Here is a 7,264-nt window from a genome sequence, read left to right as displayed (position 1 = left end):
ACTGATGGTAATCCCAGAAAGCAATATCCAAGGGGGGAGAGGTTTGGCTGGCATATCGGCAGCAGGGGAACCGGCTGACATATCGGCAGCTGGGCAATCGGCTGACACATCGGCAGCACCCAACCAGCAACGACAGAACTTTACTCATACGACATTCTGCCTGAAAGTGACCTAAAAGACAGACTGTCGCGCAAAAGGAGGTCATCAAACTATATTTCCAGCGAATCATCCGATCTTCTCGCTGAGATTCCAGCAAAATATAAACTCTTTAACTCTGCAGAGACATTCTTTGCTTCCCTCCTAATGCCAGGGCTTCATGCGCGAACAAACGTCAAATGGTTACAAATAGTCCACTGGGAGGTGATCCAACTGGCCAACGACACTGAAGAGGGATTCACTGTGGAACTTCGCGCCTTGCGTCTAATGACAATGCAGAACCGGTACGTCCTAGACCTCCTCACTGCAATGGACGGCGGTGTTTGCTGAAAAATCGGGAGGGCATGCTGTACATGTGTACCTTCTGAAGACGCAGATAATGGCACCCTCTCCCACGTCATCTCAGCAGTACACAGCCTGGGGGAAAGAATTCTGAAAGAAGGAGGAATAGAGCCAAGCAACTGGTTTGACAACATGTTCAATTGGATGCCATCCTGGTTCAGCATCATGATGAAAATTGTTGTCCCAGTCATCGTTTTTATTTTACTATTTTTCTGTGTGTGCCAACCAGGTATCCGACGCTGTTCAAAATCTATGCCTAATTCAAAAATGATGATGGTAACGATGGGACGACAGACAACGGTAACCACTATGATAGATGCACAGATGCAAACTGGAGAACCAAACCCACCAAAATACCGCATGACAGCTGTATATCGCCAGAATGGGAATAGGGTAGATAATTTATATCACACTACCATAAAGGAACCAAGGGAGCTGCAATGGTACAGGGAAGTGTGGGTGGACCTGGTTGGGCATGGGGGAATATACATGACATGCACACCTGATGAATATGCCAGTGGTGGGCATAGCCTGGGAAGCGTATGTAGGGCTTGGATGCCAATAAAGGATACACCTGCTTGGGATGAAGCGGTAGTGGAAGCAGAGTATTATCGGAATGAGAATAAGAATAATAAGTAGTTTGTTAGTTTAGATGTAACGAAAGGGGGGAATGTGTGGGAGTCAGGGGTCGTTTGGACCCCGCTCATACATTCAGCACAACATGGACCACTTACTCTTCCAATGGTGGGGGACGCTTCCACTGCACTTATGCTAACGTCAGCCTTATGCTAGCATTGGCATAGGTGGGGCTGTTGCAAGAGACACTTGGCATCCATTTTGTGCACCCTCGAATCCACCTTTTGACTAGGCCTCACGAAAAGGCTTCTCTCCCCTGCGCAGCACCATGCACACCGCGCTCATGGCCCCCACCTTTTCTCACTGTGCCTGAAAGTTTTGCAGCTCCATTCTCACGCTTGAGCCGCAGGTAATTGCAACAAAACAAATATAACATCGCGCCTTTCCTCTGAGATCACTGTCCCATTTGTGAACCAGCCTGAACCATGCCTTGTAACTCATCTATCTCCACAAACCTGCCTGTGCCCTCTTACCCCTGCTGTTGGAAAATTACTGCCAGTATAACCCTGTGTCCCTGCAAGGTATTCTCTTGATGTACCAGATACGCAACCCTGCTATGAAACCCACCAAAGTGTGCCCCCAACTAAAATCAGACCTCTGTCACAGTATTTTGCACCCTAGAACTAACAAATGTCAGCATACCCCCTAGTTTCTTTGATGTGCTTAGACCCACCCCACGATCGATGTTAGCACACTTGCCAAGATCCTTAAGCCTGGTACGCCTTATAAGTCCCAATGAGTGATGGTGTGATTATATGTATGCAATTTATAGTTTTATAATGACTTGCTCAAAGGAGCTGTAGTGACTATTATTTAGTGTATGTCTAAAGGTACTATCTCATGTTAGCTTAGTTAGTGGCCACCGTGCTTCACAGCGACCCGACCCTCATCCCTCCCGGACACAGGCAGATGGACCTCGTGACGCTCACCCTCCCGCCAACCGAACAACCAATCCGGAGGGAGCAGCACCTACAGCTACATATGTTACTTAATTTTTATCCAATCCTGTGTCCGTGTAGTCCCTTATATGATGATGTCACCAATGATGATTTTTGCCTTGATAAGTTCATGTAATTGTAATGTTTGCCAGAGCGCTCTCGGGCAGCAGAGTTCTCTGGATAACAATTTTACATAAAAGAAAACAAACTCTCGCAGCTTGTACTCTTAGTCTAATTACCCATTGGGGTGTGTCTTATTTCTTTGGATTGTACTTAAAAGATGGGGATTGGGCCTTTACACTAGTGCAACCTGACAGAGTTGTAACAGAAATGAGAATCGAGATCTCATGCATCATTTTAACAAACTCCTATTCGTAGCCCACGGACATTGTGCAAATGTGGAACTGTTTAGTTGGTTGTTGCGCAATAGCAAACTCTTTGCTTTACAGCTCATTTGGATAGGATTCTTCCTCTGGAGGCATAACATAAAATAATATTGCATACATTCTCTAAAAGCCTCTTTTTTGCTGCAATGACATATTCATGTAACTAAGTATGTAGGTTCCATGGTGTAATGGTTAGCACTCTGGACTCTGAATCCAGTGATCCGAGTTCATATCTCGGTGGGACCTTGGGAGTGACTGTGTTTGTTTTCCTCTTAATGTCTTACTTGTTTTAATGCAGATTTGTTTTAATAGCAATGATGCTGCTGTGTCGCACACGTTCACAACATTCTTGCCTGAGATCATTTGAAAAAAGAAAGATTATCCATGGATGACGCTCTTTAGCCAGCGACAATGAAACCCACCACTTTCTGTGTTGTAAAAGACCCATGGTGTAATGGTTAACACTGTGGAGGTGCAATCCAACAATTTGTATTCAAATCTCTGTAAGAGCTTACCATTAGTGGAACCTTTCCCTTATCGTTTATTTGAAGAAAGGTATGATCCAACTAAAGTAAGTACATTCACGAATGGGCCCTTGGTTGGTACACACAGTATTTATACACATCAGGCCTTTTGGGAATTATGAAAAGTGGGTTTTCCTTTCTATTTTTCATATCAAACTGATACCTTCATTTTACAAACATGTAAAGACTGTTAAGACACTTGATTAATATCGTTGATTCTGAATGTGGTTGTTTTTCATAGGATTAACCCTTTAACAATTTTGAAAGAGAATGGCGATAAAATAGAGCTGCTTTTCCCAAAATTGTATTATTAATGTTGTTGCTGCATCTTCAAGTAAAAAGAGAATCAATTGGGTCACAGATTGTACATGTTTCTTAACATTGAGTTAAGTTTGCAAATTTCAAATCTTTTATGTATGTTTCCGATGAAGATCTGCCCATCGACTCAGAATGACCTCACTGTTCATACATTAAAAAGAAATGCATAAAGGTTAAGGTGCCAGGCACAAAAGTGGATTTTTATGAAAAGTTATGCCAGAGAGTGAGAGTGAAAATGAATACCCCACACTACTTACCTTCTGAATATTACTGACATCGGCCTATAATTTAAGACAAAAAGGAAAATAAGTGTGTTAGAGCAAGACAGAGGTGCCACCGAAACATGAACTCGGATCGCTGGATTCAAAGTCCAAGGTTCTAACCATTAGAACATGGAACCCTTGTTGGCCAGAGCTTCATAAGGGCAATGAGAGTATACGGTACAGTCATGATTTTTACCGACCTTTAGTAACCATTTACTGATGTTATGTTGAAGCAGCACTGTTGATGTTGGATGCTGTGCTATCGCAAAGTCTTGGCTTCGTGCCTCATTTGGACGAAATTCTTCCTCTGGAGACTGATTATATAGGAATATTACATATTTTCTCTGATGTGCATCATGAGTCATTCTGGACTCTGAATTCAGTCATCTGAGTGTTAAAGCATATTTCGCATAATACCACCTGATAATGACCATTGGCCTAAGTGCATTTGCATCGTACTGTAAATCGTATTTTAATGAACTTGAAATAAGTTATCTACGCCGCCATCTTAAAGTTATCTGCCATTTTGATTAACTCCTGCTTTCTGCCCAATGCTAGAAATTGTGTTTTTGGCTCCAGCAGAGCAAAATGCACTTTGTACTATTTCAACGTAGATAAGCATGTTGAAGCTGCTAAGGTGGAATTGTTTGTCCTGCAGTAAGAAACCTGGGAGCTAAACAAGAGCCGTATTTAAACAGTAATTTGGAGACCAACTGCATCAATAGTGTCTTCTCCGTTCAAACAGCAAAACAGAATGTTGAATAGCTGAATATGTGCTTTTGCAGAAATCTGTGTTTTCGTTCCTTGAAACTAAGCTGACTTTAAACTTAAGAACAAACGGTAGACAAATATGAGTAAATGAAACACGGACTGTTACCATTGTGTTTTATGTGCAGAAAAAATGTGTAGCGTTTGAGGAAAATATTGAACAATGTATAGTTGTTTGAATCTGTATTAGTTATGTGAACTGGCTACGAACCCTAGTGAATGGGTAACTCAAAGATGGGCTGGACAATGTGTACAGGATTGTGAGAGAAATGTATAAATATGCGTGCTTTGTAATGTCCAGCACTCTCTCATCTCACGGTGTCATCTATCACACATTTCAAGGTGTTGAGAGACCAGACAGCTGTTCTGCAAAATAAAAGTGTACTTGTACCATTGTACTCATGCCTTGCGTATTTCTATTAAGTGGTTTTAAGCCTCGATATTTCTTTAATCTTTCAGATGGCACCCGAATAGGGACCCTCAGGGTTGATGTCACATCGCTAAGACAAGGACGAGGCTGCCAGACCGGGATCGGAGAGTGAAGGGGCCCCTGCAAAATGAGATGCGATTCCTCTGCAGTACTGCACGAGCCGATCCCTGGATAGTGAGCAGCGTTTAGCGAGACATCACGACGAGGGTCTCCGTATTGAGGCCTGTTTTTCCACAACACCAGCCGCGACGATTTGTAATCCCATCGGACCTCTTTGTTTGAAATCAGGTGAGTCGTACCCCGATTCCTAAGAATCCTGATATTGGTTGCATATTTGTATTTGTAAATACAAACAACGCCAGGTAACAACAGTGATCTGATATGCCTGGGAAATTGTCATCCTGTTTCAGGGTATTATTCCGCAGAGATACACAATCTTTGGAAGCAGATCGTACCTCAAGACTCCAGGTACGGTGTGATCTGTGAATGGAGTGTCGTCACTTCCTGAAGGAAGTGATGAAGCAGAAGCAAGATTGCTCAATGGTGAAGAAAGATCCAAAGAAGAACTTGAAGGCAAAACAACAGCAGTCTCCCCAAGCCCCACAGGCTCAGGAAGAATTTCCGGGACACCTTCTGTGTCGGTCAGAACAGACTTGACTTGTGATGAGGAACAGAGTGAACAATCTCCTTCTCTTCCCCTTTATTGTGGGGCAGAGGAAAAGATATCTTCTTGATGTGTGTTGTGTGGATCCAGTGTAGTTTTCTGTCTACTCGTACAGCAGTCTGTGTGGCAAGGAGGACTTGGTACGGTCCTCTACAGTGAGGTGCGAGACTTGAGGCTCTTTCAAACGATTTAACGAGCACCCATGTGCCAGGTCGGTGTCGATGACCTGGACCCTCGTATTTTACTGGGAGGTCTTCTCGTACCTGTTGATAAATCAAATAATAGTTTTGCGTTAACTGGTCACAGTACTCAGAAAGGAGAAAATGCTCTTAACCGCTTGGGTTTGGGTACATTCCAAACATTGGCTGGTCTCCCCATGATTATCTCATAGGGAGAGAGCCCAGTTTTCATTTGTGCGGTCGTCCGCATGGACAATAGAGCTATCGGTAAGGCATCTGGCCATTTCAAATTGCTACTGGCACAAATTTTAGCCAATTTATTCTTCAATATACCATTGTGGCGTTATACGAGTCCAGCACTCTGAGCGTGTCTGGCCGAAGGGAACCGTTTATCGATCTGTAATCCCGCGCATACTTGCAGGATAACAGCAGTGATAAAATGTGGACCATTGTCTGCCCAAATGACCCTCGGCAAACCAAACCTAGGAAAATATTCCTTTAGCATTGTTTTTGCCATCGTCATTGTTGTGGCATCTTTTAAAGGAAAAGCTTTGATCCATTTACTGAAAGCACAAATAACTACCACAACATATTTGTAATTCTGACAACGCTCCATTTCAATGAAATCGAAGTGTATAACCTCAAAAGGCACAGACGGGGACCAAAACTACCCCTCGGTGTCGATGCACTCTTCCCCACATTTTGCTGTAAGCATACCATGCAATTTTGGACCAAACTCTCACCAGTTTTCAGGATATTTACATTCACCCAGACAGGTTCTAACATTTTTCAAATCTTTCTAGCACATATATGAGTTTGACCATGAGCCATCGTAACCATAGCAGTGACGTAAGCATCGGGCAGCATCCATCTTTGCTTTCTATCATCTACCCAACAATCTTCCTCTTCTAAACTTGCTAAACCGTCAACCCATTGCTTAAACTCTTCTGAAGTGGCATCAGCCTGAATGTCTTTTATACAACCAATTTCTTCATCTATTATACAAGTGTTAGTGGCTTCTTTTGTTATATACATTTCAGAATACAAATCATTGGCAGTCTTGTTTGGCTATTCTGTCAGCAAAAGCGTTTCCTCTCCTCACATCATATGTTACTTTCTGGTGTGCTGCGCACTTCATTATCGCTAACTGAATAGGAAGCTCAAGTGCTGAAGAAGCTGTATTATCAAAGTGCCGTGTTGTATCTTAATTCCATGTGAGGTCAAGCAACCTCTCTCTGCCCATAATCTACCGAAGTTGTGAACCACCCCAAAGGCATACTGATTGTCTGTAAATATATTCACACTAAGCCCTTCGGATAGTTCACAAGCTTGAGTCAATGCAATTATCTTTGCGGCCTGTGCGGAATTCTTTTGGTTTCCACAATAGTGCTTAATGTAGTGATGGCATAAGCAGCATTGGATGTACCATCTGGAAGTTTGAAGCAGGAGCCATCGCAAAACAGCTCCCCTTCTTGATCTTTTAACGGTGTATAATTTAAGTAAATTCTGCCTTTAGTCTCTTGTTCTGTGGTATAGAGGCAGTCAAGTGACACTGCAAGGAATTTCTTGTTCAGCCGGATTTAATTCACAACATCTCTTAATTTGGATATGCGGTGCAAATAGAATCAGCTCGTATCTTGTTAATCGTGCTCATATGAGA

General features: G+C 42.8%; 1 non-coding gene across 1 annotated transcript; it reads left to right on the top strand.

Annotated features, from left to right (window-relative positions):
- The first annotated feature begins 2,632 nt into the window (after nucleotides 1-2,632).
- On the top strand, nucleotides 2,633-2,704 carry TRNAQ-CUG (transfer RNA glutamine (anticodon CUG)). The gene has a single exon. It is a non-coding gene; the product is annotated as a tRNA-Gln (tRNA).
- The last annotated feature ends 4,560 nt before the right edge of the window (nucleotides 2,705-7,264 follow it).

Source organism: Ambystoma mexicanum, chromosome 5p, assembly GCF_040938575.1.
Source record: "Ambystoma mexicanum isolate Mex_15411 chromosome 5p, UKY_AmexF1_1, whole genome shotgun sequence".
NCBI lineage: Eukaryota > Metazoa > Chordata > Amphibia > Caudata > Ambystomatidae > Ambystoma > Ambystoma mexicanum.
This window is presented reverse-complemented; position numbering and strand designations above follow the sequence as displayed.